At 35.1% G+C, this 26,437-nt stretch overlaps 8 non-coding genes across 8 annotated transcripts; all 8 read left to right on the top strand.

The window, feature by feature from the left end:
* Positions 1-7,306: 7,306 nt before the first annotated feature.
* Positions 7,307-7,380, top strand: TRNAN-GUU (transfer RNA asparagine (anticodon GUU)). Its single transcript has one exon. It is a non-coding gene; the product is annotated as a tRNA-Asn (tRNA).
* Positions 7,381-10,112: 2,732 nt separating this feature from the next.
* On the top strand, positions 10,113-10,186 carry TRNAN-GUU (transfer RNA asparagine (anticodon GUU)). The gene has a single exon. It is a non-coding gene; the product is annotated as a tRNA-Asn (tRNA).
* Positions 10,187-11,982: 1,796 nt separating this feature from the next.
* Positions 11,983-12,056, top strand: TRNAN-GUU (transfer RNA asparagine (anticodon GUU)). The gene has a single exon. It is a non-coding gene; the product is annotated as a tRNA-Asn (tRNA).
* Positions 12,057-13,856: 1,800 nt separating this feature from the next.
* TRNAN-GUU (transfer RNA asparagine (anticodon GUU)) lies at positions 13,857-13,930 on the top strand. Its single transcript has one exon. It is a non-coding gene; the product is annotated as a tRNA-Asn (tRNA).
* A 2,736-nt stretch (positions 13,931-16,666) lies between these two features.
* Positions 16,667-16,740, top strand: TRNAN-GUU (transfer RNA asparagine (anticodon GUU)). Its single transcript has one exon. It is a non-coding gene; the product is annotated as a tRNA-Asn (tRNA).
* Positions 16,741-19,472: 2,732 nt separating this feature from the next.
* On the top strand, positions 19,473-19,546 carry TRNAN-GUU (transfer RNA asparagine (anticodon GUU)). Its single transcript has one exon. It is a non-coding gene; the product is annotated as a tRNA-Asn (tRNA).
* Positions 19,547-21,346: 1,800 nt separating this feature from the next.
* On the top strand, positions 21,347-21,420 carry TRNAN-GUU (transfer RNA asparagine (anticodon GUU)). The gene has a single exon. It is a non-coding gene; the product is annotated as a tRNA-Asn (tRNA).
* A 3,670-nt stretch (positions 21,421-25,090) lies between these two features.
* TRNAN-GUU (transfer RNA asparagine (anticodon GUU)) lies at positions 25,091-25,164 on the top strand. The gene has a single exon. It is a non-coding gene; the product is annotated as a tRNA-Asn (tRNA).
* The last annotated feature ends 1,273 nt before the right edge of the window (positions 25,165-26,437 follow it).

Genomic DNA, 26,437 nt, shown 5'->3' with positions numbered 1-26,437 from the left:
AATTATCTCTAAAGTGAGTTTAATTTGATTTAAGCCAATTTATTCAACATTTAGAAAATACCTGATGGTTAATGTTGTTCCTGGTGATATGTAATCAGCAGAACGCAACCTAGCAGCATTTTTAAGTGGAAGCCTGTGTTATGTTAAAACCAGGTGTTATCTTATCAGTACAAAGGTAAGGAATTAAGAAAAACTTTTTGAAGTGTGAAGATTTTTCTTACAAAATCATTGTCTTATTGCATCACCAAAGTGTAAGCTGGAAAGATGATTTTGATAAATTACTTGTTAGATCACATGATTTGCTCTTCTGGAGTCAATGTAGTTTGTTTTTCTCAATAACCATAGAAGTAATAGGGTAAATTAAAGACATTATGTGGATTTTTTGCTACAGCACTTCAGTCAAAATACGATTAAAATGAGTTAAGATGATAATGGATTTTCTACTATAAGCAAAGACCAAAAAAGTCAAAATAGAAATCCCAATTTTAGATTTGATAAATGAAAATAGCACATAGCAGAGGATGGTTTCGATCCATCAACATCAGGGTTATGGGCCCAGCACGCTTCCGCTGCGCCACTCTGCTGCTCATGGAAGTGCTTCGAACTCAAGAAGGATGATTCATCACAAGAACATGGCAATGTGTTCCTTTTAATTAACGAAAAATCCTAAAATAACTGTCCAGATTAGACACTTTATAAACTTTGGCAAGGAAACTTTCCAGATCAATGTTTCTTAGTTGTTGTTTGTTTATGTCTCATATAGGGTTTCTGTGGCGCAAATGGTTAGCGCGTTCGGCTGTTAACTGGAATGTTGGTGGTTCAATCCCACCCAGGGACGAGAATCTTCTATTAGTCAAATTTTGGGGAATTTTAGGTAGAGAAGTAAACATGTCTAACAACCTATTTTATGGTAGGGTTCAATACTTTCTCTGAAACAATTATCTCTAAAGTGAGTTTAATTTGATTTAAGCCAATTTATTCAACAATTAGAAAATATCTGAAGGTTAATGTTGTTCCTGGTGATATCTAATCAGCAGAATGCAACCTAGCAGCATTTTTAAGTGAAAGCCTGTGTTATGTTATAACCAGGTGTTATCTTATCAGTACAAAGGTAAGGAATTAAGAAAAACTTTTTGAAGTTTGAAGATTTTTCTTACAAAATCATTGTCTTATTGCATCACCAAAGTGTAAGCTGGAAAGATGATTTTGATAAATTACTTGTTTGAACACCTGATTTGCTCTTCTGGAGTCAATGTAGTTTGTTTTTCTCAATAACCATAGAAGTAATAGGGTAAAGTAAAGACATTATGTGGATTTTTTGCTACAGCACTTCTGTCAAAATACGAATTAAATGAGTTAAGATGATAATGGATTTTCTACTATAAGCAAAGACCAAAAAAGTCAAAATAGCAATCCCAATTTTGGATTTGATAAATGAAAATAGCACATAGCAGAGGATGGTTTCGATCCATCGACCTCTGGGTTATGGGCCCAGCACGCTTCCACTGCGCCACTCTGCTGCTCATGGAAATGCTTAGAACTCAAGAAGGGTTGATTCATCACAAGAACATGGCAATGTGTTCCTTTTAATTAGCGAAAAATCCTAAAATAACTGTCCAGATTAGAGACTTTATAAACTTTGGCAAGGAAACTTTCCAGATCAATGTTTCTTAGCTGTTTTTAGTTTATGTCTCACATAGGGTCTCTGTGGCGCAATTGGTTAGCGCGTTCGGCTGTTAACCGGAAGGTTGGTGGTTCAATCCCACCCAGGGTTGAGAATCTTCTATTAGTCAAATTTTGGGGAATTTTAGGTAGAGAAGTCAACATGTCTAACTACCTATTTTATGGTAGGGTTCAAGACTTTCTCTGAAACAATTATCTCTAAAGTGAGTTTAATTTGATTTAAGCCAATTTATTCAACATTTAGAAAATACCTGATGGTTAATTTTGTTCCTGGTGATATCTAATCAGCAGAATGCAACCTAGCAGCATTTTTAAGTGGAAGCCTGTGTTATGTTAAAACCAGGTGTTATCTTATCAGTACAAAGGTAAGGAATTAAGAAAAACTTTTTGAAGTGTGAAGATTTTTCTTACAAAATCATTGTCTTATTGCATCACCAAAGTGTAAGCTGGAAAGATGATTTTGATAAATTACTTGTTAGATCACATGATTTGCTCTTCTGGAGTCAATGTAGTTTGTTTTTCTCAATAACCATAGAAGTAATAGGGTAAATTAAAGACATTATGTGGTTTTTTTGCTACAGCACTTCAGTCAAAATACGATTAAAATGAGTTAAGATGATAATGGATTTTCTACTATAAGCAAAGACCAAAAAAGTCAAAATAGAAATCCCAATTTTAGATTTGATAAATGAAAATAGCACATAGCAGAGGATGGTTTCGATCCATCGACATCAGGGTTATGGGCCCAGCACGCTTCCGCTGCGCCACTCTTCTGCTCATGGAAGTGCTTCGAACTCAAGAAGGGTTGATTCATCACAAGAACATGGCAATGTGTTCCTTTTAATTAATGAAAAATCCTAAAATAACTGTCCAGATTAGACACTTTATAAACTTTGGCAAGGAAACTTTCCAGATCAATGTTTCTTAGCTGTTGTTTGTTTATATCTCATATAGGGTTTCTGTGGCGCAAATGGTTAGCGCGTTCGGCTGTTAACCGGAAGGTTGGTGGTTCAATCCCACCCAGGGACAAGAATCTTCTATTAGTCAAATTTTGGGGAATTTTAGGTAGAGAAGTCAACATGTCTAACTACCTATTTTATGGTAGGGTTCAAGTCTTTCTCTGAAACAATAATCTCTAAAGTGAGTTTAATTTGATTTAAGCCAATTTATTCAACAATTAGAAAATACCTGAAGGTTAATGTTGTTCCTGGTGATATCTAATCAGCAGAATGCAACCTAGCAGCATTTTTAAGTGAAAGCCTGTGTTATGTTATAACCAGGTGTTATCTTATCAGTACAAAGGTAAGGAATTAAGAAAAACTTTTTGAAGTTTGAAAATTTTTCTTACAAAATCATTGTCTTATTGCATCACTAAAGTGTAAGCTGGAAAGATGATTTTGATAAATTACTTGTTTGAACACCTGATTTGCTCTTCTGGAGTCAATGTAGTTTGTTTTTCTCAATAACCATAGAAGTAATAGGGTAAAGTAAAGACATTATGTGGATTTTTTGCTACAGCACTTCTGTCAAAATACGAATTAAATGAGTTAAGATGATAATGGATTTTCTACTATAAGCAAAGACCAAAAAAGTCAAAATAGCAATCCCAATTTTAGATTTGATAAATGAAAATAGCACATAGCAGAGGATGGTTTCGATCCATCGACATCAGGGTTATGGGCCCAGCACGCTTCCGCTGCGCCACTCTTCTGATCATGGAAGTGCTTCGAACTCAAGAAGGGTTGATTCATCACAAGAACATGGCAATGTGTTCCTTTTAATTAATGAAAAATCCTAAAATAACTGTCCAGATTAGACACTTTATAAACTTTGGCAAGGAAACTTTCCAGATCAATGTTTCTTAGCTGTTGTTTGTTTATATCTCATATAGGGTTTCTGTGGCGCAAATGGTTAGCGCGTTCGGCTGTTAAACAGAAGGTTGGTGGTTCAATCCCACCCAGGGACAAGAATCTTCTATTAGTCAAATTTTGGGGAATTTTAGGTAGAGAAGTCAACATGTCTAACTACCTATTTTATGGTAGGGTTCAAGTCTTTCTCTGAAACAATAATCTCTAAAGTGAGTTTAATTTGATTTAAGCCAATTTATTCAACAATTAGAAAATACCTGAAGGTTAATGTTGTTCCTGGTGATATCTAATCAGCAGAATGCAACCTAGCAGCATTTTTAAGTGAAAGCCTGTGTTATGTTATAACCAGGTGTTATCTTATCAGTACAAAGGTAAGGAATTAAGAAAAACTTTTTGAAGTTTGAAGATTTTTCTTACAAAATCATTGTCTTATTGCATCACTAAAGTGTAAGCTGGAAAGATGATTTTGATAAATTACTTGTTTGAACACCTGATTTGCTCTTCTGGAGTCAATGTAGTTTGTTTTTCTCAATAACCATAGAAGTAATAGGGTAAAGTAAAGACATTATGTGGATTTTTTGCTACAGCACTTCTGTCAAAATACGAATTAAATGAGTTAAGATGATAATGGATTTTCTACTATAAGCAAAGACCAAAAAAGTCAAAATAGCAATCCCAATTTTAGATTTGATAAATGAAAATAGCACATAGCAGAGGATGGTTTCGATCCATCGACCTCTGGGTTATGGGCCCAGCACGCTTCCGCTGCGCCACTCTGCTGCTCATGGAAATGCTTAGAACTCAAGAAGGGTTGATTCATCACAAGAACATGGCAATGTGTTCCTTTTAATTAGCGAAAAATCCTAAAATAACTGTCCAGATTAGAGACTTTATAAACTTTGGCAAGGAAACTTTCCAGATCAATGTTTCTTAGCTGTTGTTAGTTTATGTCTCACATAGGGTCTCTGTGGCACAATTGGTTAGCACGTTCGGCTGTTAACCGGAAGGTTGGTGGTTCAATCCCACCCAGGGACAAGAATCTTCTATTAGTCAAATTTTGGGGAATTTTAGGTAGAGAAGTCAACATGTCTAACTACCTATTTTATGGTAGGGTTCAAGACTTTCTCTGAAACAATTATCTCTAAAGTGAGTTTAATTTGATTTAAGCCAATTTATTCAACATTTAGAAAATACCTGAAGGTTAATGTTGTTCCTGGTGATATCTAATCAGCAGAATGCAACCTAGCAGCATTTTTAAGTGGAAGCCTGTGTTATGTTAAAACCAGGTGTTATCTTATCAGTACAAAGGTAAGGAATTAAGAAAAACTTTTTGAAGTGTGAAGATTTTTCTTACAAAATCATTGTCTTATTGCATCACCAAAGTGTAAGGTGGAAAGATGATTTTGATAAATTACTTGTTAGATCACCTGATTTGCTCTTCTGGAGTCAATGTAGTTTGTTTTTCTCAATAACCATAGAAGTAATAGGGTAAATTAAAGACATTATGTGGATTTTTGGCTACAGCACTTCTGTCAAAATATGATTAAAATGAGTTAAGATGATAATGGATTTTCTACTATAAGCAAAGACCAAAAAAGTCAAAATAGAAATCCCAATTTTAGATTTGATAAATGAAAATAGCACATAGCAGAGGATGGTTTCGATCCATCGACCTCTGGGTTATGGGCCCAGCACACTTCCCCTGCGCCACTCTGCTGCTTATGGAAATGCTTAGAACTCAAGAAGGGTTGATTCATCACAAGAACATGGCAATTTGTTCCTTTTAATTAACGAAAAATCCTAAAATAACTGTCCAGATTAGAGACTTTATAAACTTTGGCATGGAAACTTTCCAGATCAATGTATCTTAGCTGTTGTTTGTTTATGTCTCATATAGGGTTTCTGTGGCGCAATTGGTTAGCACGTTCGGCTGATAACTGGAATGTTGGTGGTTCAATCCCACCCAGTGATGAGAATATTCTATTAATCAAGTTTTGGGGATTTTTAGGTAGAGAAGTCAACATGTCAAACTTCCTATTTTAAGGAAGGGTTCAAGACTTTCTCTGAAACAATTATCTCTAAAGTGAGTTTAATTTGATTTAAGCCAATTTATTCAACATTTAGAAAATACCTGAAGGTTAATGTTGTTCCTGGTGATATCTAATCAGCAGAATGCAACCTAGCAGCATTTTTAAGTGAAAGCCTTTGTTATGTTATAACCAGGTGTTATCTTATCAGTACAAAGGTAAGGAATTAAGAAAAACTTTTTGAAGTGTGAAGATTTTTCTTACAAAATCATTGTCTTATTGCATCACCAAAGTGTAAGCTGGAAAGATGATTTTGATATATTACTTGTTAGAACACCTGATTTGCTCTTCTGGAGTCAATGTAGTTTGTTTTTCTCAATAACCAAAGAAGTAATAGGGTAAAGTAAAGATATTAAGTAGATTTTTTGCTACAGCACTTCTGTCAAAATATGATTAAAATGAGTTAAGATGATGATGGATTTTCTACTATAAGCAAAGACCAAAAAAGTCAAAATAGCAATCCCAATTTTAGATTTGATAAATGAAAACAGCACATAGCAGAGTTTCGATCCATCGACCTCTGGGTTATGGGCCCAGCACGCTTCTGCTGCGCCACTCTGCTGCTCATGGAAGTGCTTAGAACTCAAGAAGGGTTGATTCATCTCAAGAACATGGCAATGTGTTCCTTTTAATTAACGAAAAATCCTAAAATAACTGTCCAGATTAGAGACTTTATAAACTTTGGCAAGGAAACTTTCCAGATCAATCTTTCTTAGGTGTTGTTTGTTTATGTATCACATAGTGTCTATGTGGCGCAATTGGTTAGCGCGTTCGGCTGTTAACCGGAAGGTTGGTGGTTCAATCCCACCCAGGGATGAGAATCTTCTATTAGTCAAATTTTGGGGAATTTTAGGTAGAGAAGTCAACATGTCAAACTACCTATTTTATGGTAGGGTTCAAGACTTTCTCTGAAACAATTATCTCTAAAGTGAGTTTAATTTGATTTAAGCCAATTTATTCAACATTTAGAAAATACCTGAAGGTTAATGTTGTTCCTGGTGATATCTAATCAGCAGAATGCAACCTAGCAGCATTTTTAAGTGAAAGCCTGTGTTATGTTAAAACCAGGTCTTATCTTATCAGTACAAAGGTAAGGAATTAAGAAAAACTTTTTGAAGTTTGAAGATTTTTCTTACAAAATCATTGTCTTATTGCATCACCAAAGTGTAAGCTGGAAAGATGATTTTGCTAAATTACCTGATTTGCTCTTCTGGAGTCAATGTAGTTTGTTTTTCTCAATAACCATAGAAGTAATAGGGTAAAGTAAAGATATTAAGTGGATTTTTTGCTACAGCACTTCTGTCAAAATACGATTAAAATGAGTTAAGATGATAATGGATTTTCTACTATAAGCAAAGACCAAAAAAGTCAAAATAGCAATCCCAATTTTAGATTTGATAAATGAAAATAGCACATAGCAGAGGATGGTTTCGATCCATCGACCTCTGGGTTATGGGCCCAGCAAGCTTCTGCTGCGCCACTCTGCTGCTCATGGAAGTGCTTAGAACTCAAGAAGGGTTGATTCATCACAAGAACATGGCAATGTGTTCCTTTTAATTAACGAAAAATCCTAAAATAACTGTCCAGATTAGAGACTTTATAAACTTTGGCAAGGAAACTTTCCAGATCAATCTTTTTTAGCAGTTGTTTGTTTCTGTCTCATATAGGGTCTCTGTGGCGCAATTGGTTAGCGTGTTCGGCTGTTAACCGGAAGGTTGGTGGTTCAATCCCACCCAGGGACGAGAATCTTCTATTAGTCAAATTTTGGGGAATTTTAAGTAGAGAAGTCAACATGTCAAACTACCTATTTTATGTTAGGGTTCAAGACTTTCTCTGAAACAATTATCTCTAAAGTGAGTTTAATTTGATTTAAGCCAATTTATTCAACATTTAGAAAATACCTGAAGGTTAATGTTGTTCCTGGTGATATCTAATCAGCAGAATGCAACCTATCAGCATTTTTAAGTGGAAGCCTGTGTTATGTTAAAACCAGGTGTTATCTTATCAGTACAAAGGTAAGGAATTAAGAAAAACTTTTTGAAGTGTGAAGATTTTTCTTACAAAATCATTGTCTTATTGCATCACCAAAGTGTAAGCTGGAAAGATGATTTTGATAAATTACTTGTTAGATCACCTGATTTGCTCTTCTGGAGTCAATGTAGTTTGTTTTTCTCAATAACCATAGAAGTAATAGGGTAAATTAAAGACATTATGTGGATTTTTTGCTACAGCACTTCTGTCAAAATACGATTAAAATGAGTTAAGATGATAATGGATTTTCTACTATAAACAAAGACCAAAAAAGTCAAAATAGCAATCCCAATTTTAGATTTGATAAATGAAAATAGCACATAGCAGAGGATGGTTTTGATACATCAACCTCTGGGTTATGGGCCCAGCACGCTTCCGCTGCGCCACTCTGCTGCTCATGGAAGTGCTTAGAACTCAAGAAGGGTTGATTCATCACAAGAACATGGCAATGTGTTCCTTTTAATTAACGAAAAATCCTAAAATAACTGTCCAGATTAGAGACTTTATAAACTTTGGCAAGGAAACTTTCCAGATCAATGTTTCTTAGCTGTTGTTTGTTTATGTCTCATATAGGGTTTCTGTGGCGCAATTGGTTAGCACGTTCGGCTGTTAACTGGAATGTTGGTGGTTCAATCCCACCCAGGGACGAGAATATTCTATTAATCAAGTTTTGGGGATTTTTAGGTAGAGAAGTCAACATGTCAAACTACCTATTTTAAGGAAGGGTTCAAGACTTTCTCTGAAACAATTATCTCTAAAGTGAGTTTAATTTGATTTAAGCCAATTTATTCAACATTTAGAAAATACCTGAAGGTTAATGTTGTTCCTGGTGATATCTAATCAGCAGAATGCAACCTAGCAGCATTTTAAGTGAAAGCCTGTGTTATGTTTTAACCAGGTGTTATCTTATCAGTACAAAGGTAAGGAATTAAGAAAAACTTTTTGAAGTTTGAAGATTTTTCTTACAAATTCATTGTCTTATTGCATCACCAAAGTGTAAGCTGGAAAGATGATTTTGATAAATTACTTGTTAGAACACCTGATTTGCTCTTCTGGAGTCAATGTAGTTTGTTTTTCTCAATAACCATAGAAGTAATAGGGTAAAGTAAAGACATTATGTGGGTTTTTTGCTACAGCACTTCTGTCAAAATACGATTTAAATGAGTTAAGATGATAATGGATTTTCTACTATAAGCAAAGACCAAAAAAGTCAAAATAGCAATCCCAATTTTAGATTTGATAAATGAAAACAGCACATAGCAGAGTTTCGATCCATCGACCTCTGGGTTATGGGCCCAGCACGCTTCCGCTGCGCCACTCTGCTGCTCATGGAAGTTCTTAGAACTCAAGAAGGGTTGATTCATCTCAAGAACATGGCAATGTGTTCCTTTTAATTAACGAAAAATCCTAAAATAACTGTCCAGATTAGAGACTTTATAAACTTTTGGCAAGGAAACTTTCCAGATCAATCTTTCTTAGGTGTTGTTTGTTTAAGTATCACATAGTGTCTCTGTGGCGCAATTGGATAGCGCGTTCGCCTGTTAACCGGAAGGTTGGTGGTTCAATCCCACCCAGGGATGAGAATCTTCTATTAGTCAAATTTTGGGGTATTTTAGGTAGAGAAGTCAACATGTCAAACTACCTATTTTATGGTAGGGTTCAAGACTTTCTCTGAAACAATTATCTCTAAAGTGAGTTTAATTTGATTTAAGCCAATTTATTCAACATTTAGAAAATACCTGAAGGTTAATGTTGTTCCTGGTGATATCTAATCAGCAGAATGCAACCTAGCAGCATTTTTAAGTGAAAGCCTGTGTTATGTTAAAACCAGGTCTTATCTTATCAGTACAAAGGTAAGGAATTAAGAAAAACTTTTTGAAGTTTGAAGATTTTTCTTACAAAATCATTGTCTTATTGCATCACCAAAGTGTAAGCTGGAAAGATGATTTTGATAAATTACTTGTTAGAACACCTGATTTGCTCTTCTGGAGTCAATGTAGTTTGTTTTTCTCAATAACCATAGAAGTAATAGGGTAAAGTAAAGACATTATGTGGGTTTTTTGCTACAGCACTTCTGTCAAAATACGATTTAAATGAGTTAAGATGATAATGGATTTTCTACTATAAGCAAAGACCAAAAAAGTCAAAATAGCAATCCCAATTTTAGATTTGATAAATGAAAATAGCACATAGCAGAGGATGGTTTCGATCCATCGACCTCTGGGTTATGGGCCCAGCAAGCTTCTGCTGCGCCACTCTGCTGCTCATGGAAGTGCTTAGAACTCAAGAAGGGTTGATTCATCACAAGAACATGGCAATGTGTTCCTTTTAATTAACGAAAAATCCTAAAATAACTGTCCAGATTAGAGACTTTATAAACTTTGGCAAGGAAACTTTCCAGATCAATCTTTTTTAGCAGTTGTTTGTTTATGTCTCATATAGGGTCTCTGTGGCGCAATTGGTTAGCGTGTTCGGCTGTTAACCGGAAGGTTGGTGGTTCAATCCCACCCAGGGACGAGAATCTTCTATTAGTCAAATTTTGGGGAATTTTAGGTAGAGAAGTCAACATGTCAAACTACCTATTTTATGTTAGGGTTCAAGACTTTCTCTGAAACAATTATCTCTAAAGTGAGTTTAATTTGATTTAAGCCAATTTATTCAACATTTAGAAAATACCTGAAGGTTAATGTTGTTCCTGGTGATATCTAATCAGCAGAATGCAACCTATCAGCATTTTTAAGTGGAAGCCTGTGTTATGTTAAAACCAGGTGTTATCTTATCAGTACAAAGGTAAGGAATTAAGAAAAACTTTTTGAAGTGTGAAGATTTTTCTTACAAAATCATTGTCTTATTGCATCACCAAAGTGTAAGCTGGAAAGATGATTTTGATAAATTACTTGTTAGATCACCTGATTTGCTCTTCTGGAGTCAATGTAGTTTGTTTTTCTCAATAACCATAGAAGTAATAGGGTAAATTAAAGACATTATGTGGGTTTTTTGCTACAGCACTTCTGTCAAAATACGATTTAAATGAGTTAAGATGATAATGGATTTTCTACTATAAGCAAAGACCAAAAAAGTCAAAATAGCAATCCCAATTTTAGATTTGATAAATGAAAACAGCACATAGCAGAGTTTTGATCCATCGACCTCTGGGTTATGGGCCCAGCACGCTTCCGCTGCGCCACTCTGCTGCTCATGGAAGTTCTTAGAACTCAAGAAGGGTTGATTCATCTCAAGAACATGGCAATGTGTTCCTTTTAATTAACGAAAAATCCTAAAATAACTGTCCAGATTAGAGACTTTATAAACTTTTGGCAAGGAAACTTTCCAGATCAATCTTTCTTAGGTGTTGTTTGTTTATATATCACATAGTGTCTCTGTGGCGCAATTGGATAGCGCGTTCGCCTGTTAACCGGAAGGTTGGTGGTTCAATCCCACCCAGGGATGAGAATCTTCTATTAGTCAAATTTTGGGGAATTTTAGGTAGAGAAGTCAACATGTCAAACTACCTATTTTATGGTAGGGTTCAAGACTTTCTCTGAAACAATTATCTCTAAAGTGAGTTTAATTTGATTTAAGCCAATTTATTCAACATTTAGAAAATACCTGAAGGTTAATGTTGTTCCTGGTGATATCTAATCAGCAGAATGCAACCTAGCAGCATTTTTAAGTGAAAGCCTGTGTTATGTTAAAACCAGGTCTTATCTTATCAGTACAAAGGTAAGGAATTAAGAAAAACTTTTTGAAGTTTGAAGATTTTTCTTACAAAATCATTGTCTTATTGCATCACCAAAGTGTAAGCTGGAAAGATGATTTTGATAAATTACTTGTTAGAACACCTGATTTGCTCTTCTGGAGTCAATGTAGTTTGTTTTTCTCAATAACCATAGAAGTAATAGGGTAAAGTAAAGATATTAAGTGGATTTTTTGCTACAGCACTTCTGTCAAAATACGATTAAAATGAGTTAAGATGATAATGGATTTTCTACTATAAGCAAAGACCAAAAAAGTCAAAATAGCAATCCCAATTTTAGATTTGATAAATGAAAATAGCACATAGCAGAGGATGGTTTCGATCCATCGACCTCTGGGTTATGGGCCCAGCAAGCTTCTGCTGCGCCACTCTGCTGCTCATGGAAGTGCTTAGAACTCAAGAAGGGTTGATTCATCACAAGAACATGGCAATGTGTTCCTTTTAATTAATGAAAAATCCTAAAATAACTGTCCAGATTAGAGACTTTATAAACTTTGGCAAGGAAACTTTCCAGATCAATCTTTTTTAGCAGTTGTTTGTTTATGTCTCATATAGGGTCTCTGTGGCGCAATTGGTTAGCGTGTTCGGCTGTTAACCGGAAGGTTGGTGGTTCAATCCCACCCAGGGACGAGAATCTTCTATTAGTCAAATTTTGGGGAATTTTAGGTAGAGAAGTCAACATGTCAAACTACCTATTTTATGTTAGGGTTCAAGACTTTCTCTGAAACAATTATCTCTAAAGTGAGTTTAATTTGATTTAAGCCAATTTATTCAACATTTAGAAAATACCTGAAGGTTAATGTTGTTCCTGGTGATATCTAATCAGCAGAATGCAACCTATCAGCATTTTTAAGTGGAAGCCTGTGTTATGTTAAAACCAGGTGTTATCTTATCAGTACAAAGGTAAGGAATTAAGAAAAACTTTTTGAAGTGTGAAGATTTTTCTTACAAAATCATTGTCTTATTGCATCACCAAAGTGTAAGCTGGAAAGATGATTTTGATAAATTACTTGTTAGATCACCTGATTTGCTCTTCTGGAGTCAATGTAGTTTGTTTTTCTCAATAACCATAGAAGTAATAGGGTAAATTAAAGACATTATGTGGATTTTTTGCTACAGCACTTCTGTCAAAATACGATTAAAATGAGTTAAGATGATAATGGATTTTCTACTATAAGCAAAGACCAAAAAAGTCAAAATAGCAATCCCAATTTTAGATTTGATAAATGAAAATAGCACATAGCAGAGGATGGTTTCGATCCATCGACCTCTGGGTTATGGGCCCAGCACGCTTCCGCTGCGCCACTCTGCTGCTCATGGAAGTGCTTAGAACTCAAGAAGGGTTGATTCATCACAAGAACATGGCAATGTGTTCCTTTTAATTAACGAAAAATCCTAAAATAACTGTCCAGATTAGAGACTTTATAAACTTTGGCAAGGAAACTTTCCAGATCAATCTTTTTTAGCAGTTGTTTGTTTATGTATCACATAGTGTCTCTGTGGCGCAATTGGATAGCGCGTTCGCCTGTTAACCGGAAGGTTGGTGGTTCAATCCCACCCAGGGATGAAAATCTTCTATTAGTCAAATTTTGGGGTATTTTAGGTAGAGAAGTCAACATGTCAAACTACCTATTTTATGGTAGGGTTCAAGACTTTCTCTGAAACAATTATCTCTAAAGTGAGTTTAATTTGATTTAAGCCAATTTATTCAACATTTAGAAAATACCTGAAGGTTAATGTTGTTCCTGGTGATATCTAATCAGCAGAATGCAACCTAGCAGCATTTTTAAGTGAAAGCCTGTGTTATGTTAAAACCAGGTCTTATCTTATCAGTACAAAGGTAAGGAATTAAGAAAAACTTTTTGAAGTTTGAAGATTTTTCTTACAAAATCATTGTCTTATTGCATCACCAAAGTGTAAGCTGGAAAGATGATTTTGATAAATTACTTGTTAGAACACCTGATTTGCTCTTCTGGAGTCAATGTAGTTTGTTTTTCTCAATAACCATAGAAGTAATAGGGTAAAGTAAAGATATTAAGTGGATTTTTTGCTACAGCACTTCTGTCAAAATACGATTAAAATGAGTTAAGATGATAATGGATTTTCTACTATAAGCAAAGACCAAAAAAGTCAAAATAGCAATCCCAATTTTAGATTTGATAAATGAAAATAGCACATAGCAGAGGATGGTTTCGATCCATCGACCTCTGGGTTATGGGCCCAGCAAGCTTCTGCTGCGCCACTCTGCTGCTCATGGAAGTGCTTAGAACTCAAGAAGGGTTGATTCATCACAAGAACATGGCAATGTGTTCCTTTTAATTAACGAAAAATCCTAAAATAACTGTCCAGATTAGAGACTTTATAAACTTTGGCAAGGAAACTTTCCAGATCAATCTTTTTTAGCAGTTGTTTGTTTATGTCTCATATAGGGTCTCTGTGGCGCAATTGGTTAGCGTGTTCGGCTGTTAACCGGAAGGTTGGTGGTTCAATCCCACCCAGGGACGAGAATCTTCTATTAGTCAAATTTTGGGGAATTTTAGGTAGAGAAGTCAACATGTCAAACTACCTATTTTATGTTAGGGTTCAAGACTTTCTCTGAAACAATTATCTCTAAAGTGAGTTTAATTTGATTTAAGCCAATTTATTCAACATTTAGAAAATACCTGAAGGTTAATGTTGTTCCTGGTGATATCTAATCAGCAGAATGCAACCTATCAGCATTTTTAAGTGGAAGCCTGTGTTATGTTAAAACCAGGTGTTATCTTATCAGTACAAAGGTAAGGAATTAAGAAAAACTTTTTGAAGTGTGAAGATTTTTCTTACAAAATCATTGTCTTATTGCATCACCAAAGTGTAAGCTGGAAAGATGATTTTGATAAATTACTTGTTAGATCACCTGATTTGCTCTTCTGGAGTCAATGTAGTTTGTTTTTCTCAATAACCATAGAAGTAATAGGGTAAATTAAAGACATTATGTGGATTTTTTGCTACAGCACTTCTGTCAAAATACGATTAAAATGAGTTAAGATGATAATGGATTTTCTACTATAAACAAAGACCAAAAAAGTCAAAATAGCAATCCCAATTTTAGATTTGATAAATGAAAATAGCACATAGCAGAGGATGGTTTTGATACATCAACCTCTGGGTTATGGGCCCAGCACGCTTCCGCTGCGCCACTCTGCTGCTCATGGAAGTGCTTAGAACTCAAGAAGGGTTGATTCATCACAAGAACATGGCAATGTGTTCCTTTTAATTAACGAAAAATCCTAAAATAACTGTCCAGATTAGAGACTTTATAAACTTTGGCAAGGAAACTTTCCAGATCAATGTTTCTTAGCTGTTGTTTGTTTATGTCTCATATAGGGTTTCTGTGGCGCAATTGGTTAGCGCGTTCGGCTGTTAACTGGAATGTTGGTGGTTCAATCCCACCCAGGGACGAGAATATTCTATTAATCAAGTTTTGGGGATTTTTAGGTAGAGAAGTCAACATGTCAAACTACCTATTTTAAGGAAGGGTTCAAGACTTTCTCTGAAACAATTATCTCTAAAGTGAGTTTAATTTGATTTAAGCCAATTTATTCAACATTTAGAAAATACCTGAAGGTTAATGTTGTTCCTGGTGATATCTAATCAGCAGAATGCAACCTAGCAGCATTTTAAGTGAAAGCCTGTGTTATGTTTTAACCAGGTGTTATCTTATCAGTACAAAGGTAAGGAATTAAGAAAAACTTTTTGAAGTTTGAAGATTTTTCTTACAAATTCATTGTCTTATTGCATCACCAAAGTGTAAGCTGGAAAGATGATTTTGATAAATTACTTGTTAGAACACCTGATTTGCTCTTCTGGAGTCAATGTAGTTTGTTTTTCTCAATAACCATAGAAGTAATAGGGTAAATTAAAGACATTATGTGGATTTTTTGCTACAGCACTTCTGTCAAAATACGATTAAAATGAGTTAAGATGATAATGGATTTTCTACTATAAGCAAAGACCAAAAAAGTCAAAATAGCAATCCCAATTTTAGATTTGATAAATGAAAATAGCACATAGCAGAGGATGGTTTCGATCCATCGACCTCTGGGTTATGGGCCCAGCACGCTTCCGCTGCGCCACTCTGCTGCTCATGGAAGTGCTTAGAACTCAAGAAGGGTTGATTCATCACAAGAACATGGCAATGTGTTCCTTTTAATTAACGAAAAATCCTAAAATAACTGTCCAGATTAGAGACTTTATAAACTTTGGCAAGGAAACTTTCCAGATCAATCTTTTTTAGCAGTTGTTTGTTTATGTATCACATAGTGTCTCTGTGGCGCAATTGGATAGCGCGTTCGCCTGTTAACCGGAAGGTTGGTGGTTCAATCCCACCCAGGGATGAAAATCTTCTATTAGTCAAATTTTGGGGTATTTTAGGTAGAGAAGTCAACATGTCAAACTACCTATTTTATGGTAGGGTTCAAGACTTTCTCTGAAACAATTATCTCTAAAGTGAGTTTAATTTGATTTAAGCCAATTTATTCAACATTTAGAAAATACCTGAAGGTTAATGTTGTTCCTGGTGATATCTAATCAGCAGAATGCAACCTAGCAGCATTTTTAAGTGAAAGCCTGTGTTATGTTAAAACCAGGTCTTATCTTATCAGTACAAAGGTAAGGAATTAAGAAAAACTTTTTGAAGTTTGAAGATTTTTCTTACAAAATCATTGTCTTATTGCATCACCAAAGTGTAAGCTGGAAAGATGATTTTGATAAATTACTTGTTAGAACACCTGATTTGCTCTTCTGGAGTCAATGTAGTTTGTTTTTCTCAATAACCATAGAAGTAATAGGGTAAAGTAAAGATATTAAGTGGATTTTTTGCTACAGCACTTCTGTCAAAATACGATTAAAATGAGTTAAGATGATAATGGATTTTCTACTATAAGCAAAGACCAAAAAAGTCAAAATAGCAATCCCAATTTTAGATTTGATAAATGAAAATAGCACATAGCAGAGGATGGTTTCGATCCATCGACCTCTGGGTTATGGGCCCAGCAAGCTTCTGCTGCGCCACTCTGCTGCTCATGGAAGTGCTTAGAACTCAAGAAGGGTTGATTCATCACAAGAACATGGCAATGTGTTCCTTTTAATTAACGAAAAATCCTAAAATAACTGTCCAGATTAGAGACTTTATAAACTTTGGCAAGGAAACTTTCCAGATCAATCTTTTTTAGCAGTTGTTTGTTTATGTCTCATATAGGGTCTCTGTGGCGCAATTGGTTAGCGTGTTCGGCTGTTAACCGGAAGGTTGGTGGTTCAATCCCACCCAGGGACGAGAATCTTCTATTAGTCAAATTTTGGGGAATTTTAGGTAGAGAAGTCAACATGTCAAACTACCTATTTTATGTTAGGGTTCAAGACTTTCTCTGAAACAATTATCTCTAAAGTGAGTTTAATTTGATTTAAGCCAATTTATTCAACATTTAGAAAATACCTGAAGGTTAATGTTGTTCCTGGTGATATCTAATCAGCAGAATGCAACCTATCAGCATTTTTAAGTGGAAGCCTGTGTTATGTTAAAACCAGGTGTTATCTTATCAGTACAAAGGTAAGGAATTAAGAAAAACTTTTTGAAGTGTGAAGATTTTTCTTACAAAATCATTGTCTTATTGCATCACCAAAGTGTAAGCTGGAAAGATGATTTTGATAAATTACTTGTTAGATCACCTGATTTGCTCTTCTGGAGTCAATGTAGTTTGTTTTTCTCAATAACCATAGAAGTAATAGGGTAAATTAAAGACATTATGTGGATTTTTTGCTACAGCACTTCTGTCAAAATACGATTAAAATGAGTTAAGATGATAATGGATTTTCTACTATAAACAAAGACCAAAAAAGTCAAAATAGCAATCCCAATTTTAGATTTGATAAATGAAAATAGCACATAGCAGAGGATGGTTTTGATACATCAACCTCTGGGTTATGGGCCCAGCACGCTTCCGCTGCGCCACTCTGCTGCTCATGGAAGTGCTTAGAACTCAAGAAGGGTTGATTCATCACAAGAACATGGCAATGTGTTCCTTTTAATTAACGAAAAATCCTAAAATAACTGTCCAGATTAGAGACTTTATAAACTTTGGCAAGGAAACTTTCCAGATCAATGTTTCTTAGCTGTTGTTTGTTTATGTCTCATATAGGGTTTCTGTGGCGCAATTGGTTAGCGCGTTCGGCTGTTAACTGGAATGTTGGTGGTTCAATCCCACCCAGGGACGAGAATATTCTATTAATCAAGTTTTGGGGATTTTTAGGTAGAGAAGTCAACATGTCAAACTACCTATTTTAAGGAAGGGTTCAAGACTTTCTCTGAAACAATTATCTCTAAAGTGAGTTTAATTTGATTTAAGCCAATTTATTCAACATTTAGAAAATACCTGAAGGTTAATGTTGTTCCTGGTGATATCTAATCAGCAGAATGCAACCTAGCAGCATTTTAAGTGAAAGCCTGTGTTATGTTTTAACCAGGTGTTATCTTATCAGTACAAAGGTAAGGAATTAAGAAAAACTTTTTGAAGTTTGAAGATTTTTCTTACAAATTCATTGTCTTATTGCATCACCAAAGTGTAAGCTGGAAAGATGATTTTGATAAATTACTTGTTAGAACACCTGATTTGCTCTTCTGGAGTCAATGTAGTTTGTTTTTCTCAATAACCATAGAAGTAATAGGGTAAAGTAAAGACATTATGTGGGTTTTTTGCTACAGCACTTCTGTCAAAATACGATTTAAATGAGTTAAGATGATAATGGATTTTCTACTATAAGCAAAGACCAAAAAAGTCAAAATAGCAATCCCAATTTTAGATTTGATAAATGAAAATAGCACATAGCAGAGTTTCGATCCATCGACCTCTGGGTTATGGGCCCAGCACGCTTCCGCTGCGCCACTCTGCTGCTCATGGAAGTTCTTAGAACTCAAGAAGGGTTGATTCATCTCAAGAACATGGCAATGTGTTCCTTTTAATTAACGAAAAATCCTAAAATAACTGTCCAGATTAGAGACTTTATAAACTTTTGGCAAGGAAACTTTCCAGATCAATCTTTCTTAGGTGTTGTTTGTTTATGTATCACATAGTGTCTCTGTGGCGCAATTGGATAGCGCGTTCGCCTGTTAACCGGAAGGTTGGTGGTTCAATCCCACCCAGGGATGAGAATCTTCTATTAGTCAAATTTTGGGGAATTTTAGGTAGAGAAGTCAACATGTCAAACTACCTATTTTATGGTAGGGTTCAAGACTTTCTCTGAAACAATTATCTCTAAAGTGAGTTTAATTTGATTTAAGCCAATTTATTCAACATTTAGAAAATACCTGAAGGTTAATGTTGTTCCTGGTGATATCTAATCAGCAGAATGCAACCTAGCAGCATTTTTAAGTGAAAGCCTGTGTTATGTTAAAACCAGGTCTTATCTTATCAGTACAAAGGTAAGGAATTAAGAAAAACTTTTTGAAGTTTGAAGATTTTTCTTACAAAATCATTGTCTTATTGCATCACCAAAGTGTAAGCTGGAAAGATGATTTTGATAAATTACTTGTTAGAACACCTGATTTGCTCTTCTGGAGTCAATGTAGTTTGTTTTTCTCAATTACCATAGAAGTAATAGGGTAAAGTAAAGATATTAAGTGGATTTTTTGCTACAGCACTTCTGTCAAAATACAATTAAAATGAGTTAAGATGATAATGGATTTTCTACTATAAGCAAAGACCAAAAAAGTCAAAATAGCAATCCCAATTTTAGATTTGATAAATGAAAATAGCACATAGCAGAGGATGGTTTCGATCCATCGACCTCTGGGTTATGGGCCCAGCAAGCTTCTGCTGCGCCACTCTGCTGCTCATGGAAGTGCTTAGAACTCAAGAAGGGTTGATTCATCACAAGAACATGGCAATGTGTTCCTTTTAATTAATGAAAAATCCTAAAATAACTGTCCAGATTAGAGACTTTATAAACTTTGGCAAGGAAACTTTCCAGATCAATCTTTTTTAGCAGTTGTTTGTTTATGTCTCATATAGGGTCTCTGTGGCGCAATTGGTTAGCGTGTTCGGCTGTTAACCGGAAGGTTGGTGGTTCAATCCCACCCAGGGACGAGAATCTTCTATTAGTCAAATTTTGGGGAATTTTAGGTAGAGAAGTCAACATGTCAAACTACCTATTTTATGTTAGGGTTCAAGACTTTCTCTGAAACAATTATCTCTAAAGTGAGTTTAATTTGATTTAAGCCAATTTATTCAACATTTAGAAAATACCTGAAGGTTAATGTTGTTCCTGGTGATATCTAATCAGCAGAATGCAACCTATCAGCATTTTTAAGTGGAAGCCTGTGTTATGTTAAAACCAGGTGTTATCTTATCAGTACAAAGGTAAGGAATTAAGAAAAACTTTTTGAAGTGTGAAGATTTTTCTTACAAAATCATTGTCTTATTGCATCACCAAAGTGTAAGCTGGAAAGATGATTTTGATAAATTACTTGTTAGATCACCTGATTTGCTCTTCTGGAGTCAATGTAGTTTGTTTTTCTCAATAACCATAGAAGTAATAGGGTAAATTAAAGACATTATGTGGATTTTTTGCTACAGCACTTCTGTCAAAATACGATTAAAATGAGTTAAGATGATAATGGATTTTCTACTATAAGCAAAGACCAAAAAAGTCAAAATAGCAATCCCAATTTTAGATTTGATAAATGAAAATAGCACATAGCAGAGGATGGTTTCGATCCATCGACCTCTGGGTTATGGGCCCAGCACGCTTCCGCTGCGCCACTCTGCTGCTCATGGAAGTGCTTAGAACTCAAGAAGGGTTGATTCATCACAAGAACATGGCAATGTGTTCCTTTTAATTAACGAAAAATCCTAAAATAACTGTCCAGATTAGAGACTTTATAAACTTTGGCAAGGAAACTTTCCAGATCAATGTTTCTTAGCTGTTGTTTGTTTATATCTCATATAGGGTTTCTGTGGCGCAATTGGTTAGCGCGTTCGGCTGTTAACTGGAATGTTGGTGGTTCAATCCCACCCAGGGACGAGAATATTCTATTAATCAAGTTTTGGGGATTTTTAGGTAGAGAAGTCAACATGTCAAACTACCTATTTTAAGGAAGGGTTCAAGACTTTCTCTGAAACAATTATCTCTAAAGTGAGTTTAATTTGATTTAAGCCAATTTATTCAACGTTTAGAAAATACCTGAAGGTTAATGTTGTTCCTGGTGATATCTAATCAGCAGAATGCAACCTAGCAGCATTTTTAAGTGAAAGCCTGTGTTATGTTAAAACCAGGTCTTATCTTATCAGTACAAAGGTAAGGAATTAAGAAAAACTTTTTGAAGTTTGAAGATTTTTCTTACAAAATCATTGTCTTATTGCATCACCAAAGTGTAAGCTGGAAAGATGATTTTGATAAATTACTTGTTAGAACACCTGATTTGCTCTTCTGGAGTCAATGTAGTTTGTTTTTCTCAATTACCATAGAAGTAATAGGGTAAAGTAAAGATATTAAGTGGATTTTTTGCTACAGCACTTCTGTCAAAATACAATTAAAATGAGTTAAGATGATAATGGATTTTCTACTATAAGCAAAGACCAAAAAAGTCAAAATAGCAATCCCAATTTTAGATTTGATAAATGAAAATAGCACATAGCAGAGGATGGTTTCGATCCATCGACCTCTGGGTTATGGGCCCAGCAAGCTTCTGCTGCGCCACTCTGCTGCTCATGGAAGTGCTTAGAACTCAAGAAGGGTTGATTCATCACAAGAACATGGCAATGTGTTCCTTTTAATTAATGAAAAATCCTAAAATAACTGTCCAGATTAGAGACTTTATAAACTTTGGCAAGGAAACTTTCCAGATCAATCTTTTTTAGCAGTTGTTTGTTTATGTCTCATATAGGGTCTCTGTGGCGCAATTGGTTAGCGTGTTCGGCTGTTAACCGGAAGGTTGGTGGTTCAATCCCACCCAGGGACGAGAATCTTCTATTAGTCAAATTTTGGGGAATTTTAGGTAGAGAAGTCAACATGTCAAACTACCTATTTTATGTTAGGGTTCAAGACTTTCTCTGAAACAATTATCTCTAAAGTGAGTTTAATTTGATTTAAGCCAATTTATTCAACATTTAGAAAATACCTGAAGGTTAATGTTGTTCCTGGTGATATCTAATCAGCAGAATGCAACCTATCAGCATTTTTAAGTGGAAGCCTGTGTTATGTTAAAACCAGGTGTTATCTTATCAGTACAAAGGTAAGGAATTAAGAAAAACTTTTTGAAGTGTGAAGATTTTTCTTACAAAATCATTGTCTTATTGCATCACCAAAGTGTAAGCTGGAAAGATGATTTTGATAAATTACTTGTTAGATCACCTGATTTGCTCTTCTGGAGTCAATGTAGTTTGTTTTTCTCAATAACCATAGAAGTAATAGGGTAAATTAAAGACATTATGTGGATTTTTTGCTACAGCACTTCTGTCAAAATACGATTAAAATGAGTTAAGATGATAATGGATTTTCTACTATAAGCAAAGACCAAAAAAGTCAAAATAGCAATCCCAATTTTAGATTTGATAAATGAAAATAGCACATAGCAGAGGATGGTTTCGATCCATCGACCTCTGGGTTATGGGCCCAGCACGCTTCCGCTGCGCCACTCTGCTGCTCATGGAAGTGCTTAGAACTCAAGAAGGGTTGATTCATCACAAGAACATGGCAATGTGTTCCTTTTAATTAACGAAAAATCCTAAAATAACTGTCCAGATTAGAGACTTTATAAACTTTGGCAAGGAAACTTTCCAGATCAATGTTTCTTAGCTGTTGTTTGTTTATATCTCATATAGGGTTTCTGTGGCGCAATTGGTTAGCGCGTTCGGCTGTTAACTGGAATGTTGGTGGTTCAATCCCACCCAGGGACGAGAATATTCTATTAATCAAGTTTTGGGGATTTTTAGGTAGAGAAGTCAACATGTCAAACTACCTATTTTAAGGAAGGGTTCAAGACTTTCTCTGAAACAATTATCTCTAAAGTGAGTTTAATTTGATTTAAGCCAATTTATTCAACGTTTAGAAAATACCTGAAGGTTAATGTTGTTCCTGGTGATATCTAATCAGCAGAATGCAACATAGCAGCATTTTTAAGTGAAAGCCTTTGTTATGTTATAACCAGGTGTTATCTTATCAGTACAAAGGTAAGGAATTAAGAAAAACTTTTTGAAGTGTGAAGATTTTTCTTACAAAATCATTGTCTTATTGCATCACCAAAGTGTAAGCTGGAAAGATGATTTTGATAAATTACTTATTAGATCACCTGATTTGCTCTTCTGGAGTCAATGTAGTTTGTTTTTCTCAATAACCATAGAAGTATTAGGGTAAATTAAAGACATGATGTGGATTTTTTGCTACAGCACTTCTGTCAAAATACGATTAAAATGAGTTAAGATGGTAATGGATTTTCTACTATAAGCAAAGACCAAAAAAGTCAAAATAGCAATCCCAATTTTAGATTTGATAAATGAAAATAGCACATAGCAGAGGATGGTTTTGATACATCAACCTCTGGGTTATGGGCCCAGCACGCTTCCGCTGCGCCACTCTGCTGCTCATGGAAGTGCTTAGAACTCAAGAAGGGTTGATTCATCACAAGAACATGGCAATGTGTTCCTTTTAATTAACGAAAAATCCTAAAATAACTGTCCAGATTAGAGACTTTATAAACTTTGGCAAGGAAACTTTCCAGATCAATGTTTCTTAGCTGTTGTTTGTTTATGTCTCATATAGGGTTTCTGTGGCGCAATTGGTTAGCGTGTTCGGCTGTTAACCAGAAGGTTGGTGGTTCAATCCCACCCAGGGACGAGAATCTTCTATTAGTCAAATTTTGGGGAATTTTAGGTAGAGAAGTCAACATGTCAAACTACCTATTTTATGTTAGGGTTCAAGACTTTCTCTGAAACAATTATCTCTAAAGTGAGTTTAATTTGATTTAAGCCAATTTATTCAACATTTAGAAAATACCTGAAGGTTAATGTTGTTCCTGGTGATATCTAATCAGCAGAATGCAACCTATCAGCATTTTTAAGTGGAAGCCTGTGTTATGTTAAAACCAGGTCTTATCTTATCAGTACAAAGGTAAGGAATTTAGAAAAACTTTTTGAAGTGTGAAGATTTTTCTTACAAAATCATTGTCTTATTGCATCACCAAAGTGTAAGCTGGAAAGATGATTTTGATAAATTACTTGTTAGAACACCTGATTTGCTCTTCTGGAGTCAATGTAGTTTGTTTTTCTCAATAACCATAGAAGTAATAGGGTAAAGTAAAGACATTATGTGGGTTTTTTGCTACAGCACTTCTGTCAAAATACGATTTAAATGAGTTAAGATGATAATGGATTTTCTACTATAAGCAAAGACCAAAAAAGTCAAAATAGCAATCCCAATTTTAGATTTGATAAATGAAAACAGCACATAGCAGAGTTTCGATCCATCGACCTCTGGGTTATGGGCCCAGCACGCTTCCGCTGCGCCACTCTGCTGCTCATGGAAGTTCTTAGAACTCAAGAAGGGTTGATTCATCTCAAGAACATGGCAATGTGTTCCTTTTAATTAACGAAAAATCCTAAAATAACTGTCCAGATTAGAGACTTTATAAACTTTTGGCAAGGAAACTTTCCAGATCAATCTTTCTTAGGTGTTGTTTGTTTATGTATCACATAGTGTCTCTGTGGCGCAATTGGATAGCGCGTTCGCCTGTTAACCGGAAGGTTGGTGGTTCAATCCCACCCAGGGATGAGAATCTTCTATTAGTCAAATTTTGGGGAATTTTAGGTAGAGAAGTCAACATGTCAAACTACCTATTTTATGGTAGGGTTCAAGACTTTCTCTGAAACAATTATCTCTAAAGTGAGTTTAATTTGATTTAAGCCAATTTATTCAACATTTAGAAAATACCTGAAGGTTAATGTTGTTCCTGGTGATATCTAATCAGCAGAATGCAACCTAGCAGCATTTTTAAGTGAAAGCCTGTGTTATGTTAAAACCAGGTCTTATCTTATCAGTACAAAGGTAAGGAATTAAGAAAAACTTTTTGAAGTTTGAAGATTTTTCTTACAAAATCATTGTCTTATTGCATCACCAAAGTGTAAGCTGGAAAGATGATTTTGATAAATTACTTGTTAGAACACCTGATTTGCTCTTCTGGAGTCAATGTAGTTTGTTTTTCTCAATAACCATAGAAGTAATAGGGTAAAGTAAAGATATTAAGTGGATTTTTTGCTACAGCACTTCTGTCAAAATACAATTAAAATGAGTTAAGATGATAATGGATTTTCTACTATAAGCAAAGACCAAAAAAGTCAAAATAGCAATCCCAATTTTAGATTTGATAAATGAAAATAGCACATAGCAGAGGATGGTTTCGATCCATCGACCTCTGGGTTATGGGCCCAGCAAGCTTCTGCTGCACCACTCTGCTGCTCATGGAAGTGCTTAGAACTCAAGAAGGGTTGATTCATCACAAGAACATGGCAATGTGTTCCTTTTAATTAATGAAAAATCCTAAAATAACTGTCCAGATTAGAGACTTTCTAAACTTTGGCAAGGAAACTTTCCAGATCAATCTTTTTTAGCAGTTGTTTGTTTATGTCTCATATAGGGTCTCTGTGGCGCAATTGGTTAGCGTGTTCGGCTGTTAACCGGAAGGTTGGTGGTTCAATCCCACCCAGGGACGAGAATCTTCTATTAGTCAAATTTTGGGGAATTTTAGGTAGAGAAGTCAACATGTCAAACTACCTATTTTATGTTAGGGTTCAAGACTTTCTCTGAAACAATTATCTCTAAAGTGAGTTTAATTTGATTTAAGCCAATTTATTCAACATTTAGAAAATACCTGAAGGTTAATGTTGTTCCTGGTGATATCTAATCAGCAGAATGCAACCTATCAGCATTTTTAAGTGGAAGCCTGTGTTATGTTAAAACCAGGTGTTATCTTATCAGTACAAAGGTAAGGAATTAAGAAAAACTTTTTGAAGTGTGAAGATTTTTCTTACAAAATCATTGTCTTATTGCATCACCAAAGTGTAAGCTGGAAAGATGATTTTGATAAATTACTTGTTAGATCACCTGATTTGCTCTTCTGGAGTCAATGTAGTTTGTTTTTCTCAATAACCATAGAAGTAATAGGGTAAATTAAAGACATTATGTGGATTTTTTGCTACAGCACTTCTGTCAAAATACGATTAAAATGAGTTAAGATGATAATGGATTTTCTACTATAAGCAAAGACCAAAAAAGTCAAAATAGCAATCCCAATTTTAGATTTGATAAATGAAAATAGCACATAGCAGAGGATGGTTTCGATCCATCGACCTCTGGGTTATGGGCCCAGCACGCTTCCGCTGCGCCACTCTGCTGCTCATGGAAGTGCTTAGAACTCAAGAAGGGTTGATTCATCACAAGAACATGGCAATGTGTTCCTTTTAATTAACGAAAAATCCTAAAATAACTGTCCAGATTAGAGACTTTATAAACTTTGGCAAGGAAACTTTCCAGATCAATGTTTCTTAGCTGTTGTTTGTTTATATCTCATATAGGGTTTCTGTGGCGCAATTGGTTAGCGCGTTCGGCTGTTAACTGGAATGTTGGTGGTTCAATCCCACCCAGGGACGAGAATATTCTATTAATCAAGTTTTGGGGATTTTTAGGTAGAGAAGTCAACATGTCAAACTACCTATTTTAAGGAAGGGTTCAAGACTTTCTCTGAAACAATTATCTCTAAAGTGAGTTTAATTTGATTTAAGCCAATTTATTCAACGTTTAGAAAATACCTGAAGGTTAATGTTGTTCCTGGTGATATCTAATCAGCAGAATGCAACATAGCAGCATTTTTAAGTGAAAGCCTTTGTTATGTTATAACCAGGTGTTATCTTATCAGTACAAAGGTAAGGAATTAAGAAAAACTTTTTGAAGTGTGAAGATTTTTCTTACAAAATCATTGTCTTATT

The sequence above is a fragment of the Taudactylus pleione genome, unplaced genomic scaffold, assembly GCF_031769625.1.
Source record: "Taudactylus pleione unplaced genomic scaffold, aTauple2 ptg000134l, whole genome shotgun sequence".
In the NCBI taxonomy this organism is placed as follows: Eukaryota; Metazoa; Chordata; class Amphibia; order Anura; family Myobatrachidae; genus Taudactylus; species Taudactylus pleione.
The sequence above is the reverse complement of the archived record's forward strand: the minus strand, read 5'-3'. Positions and strand labels throughout refer to the sequence as shown.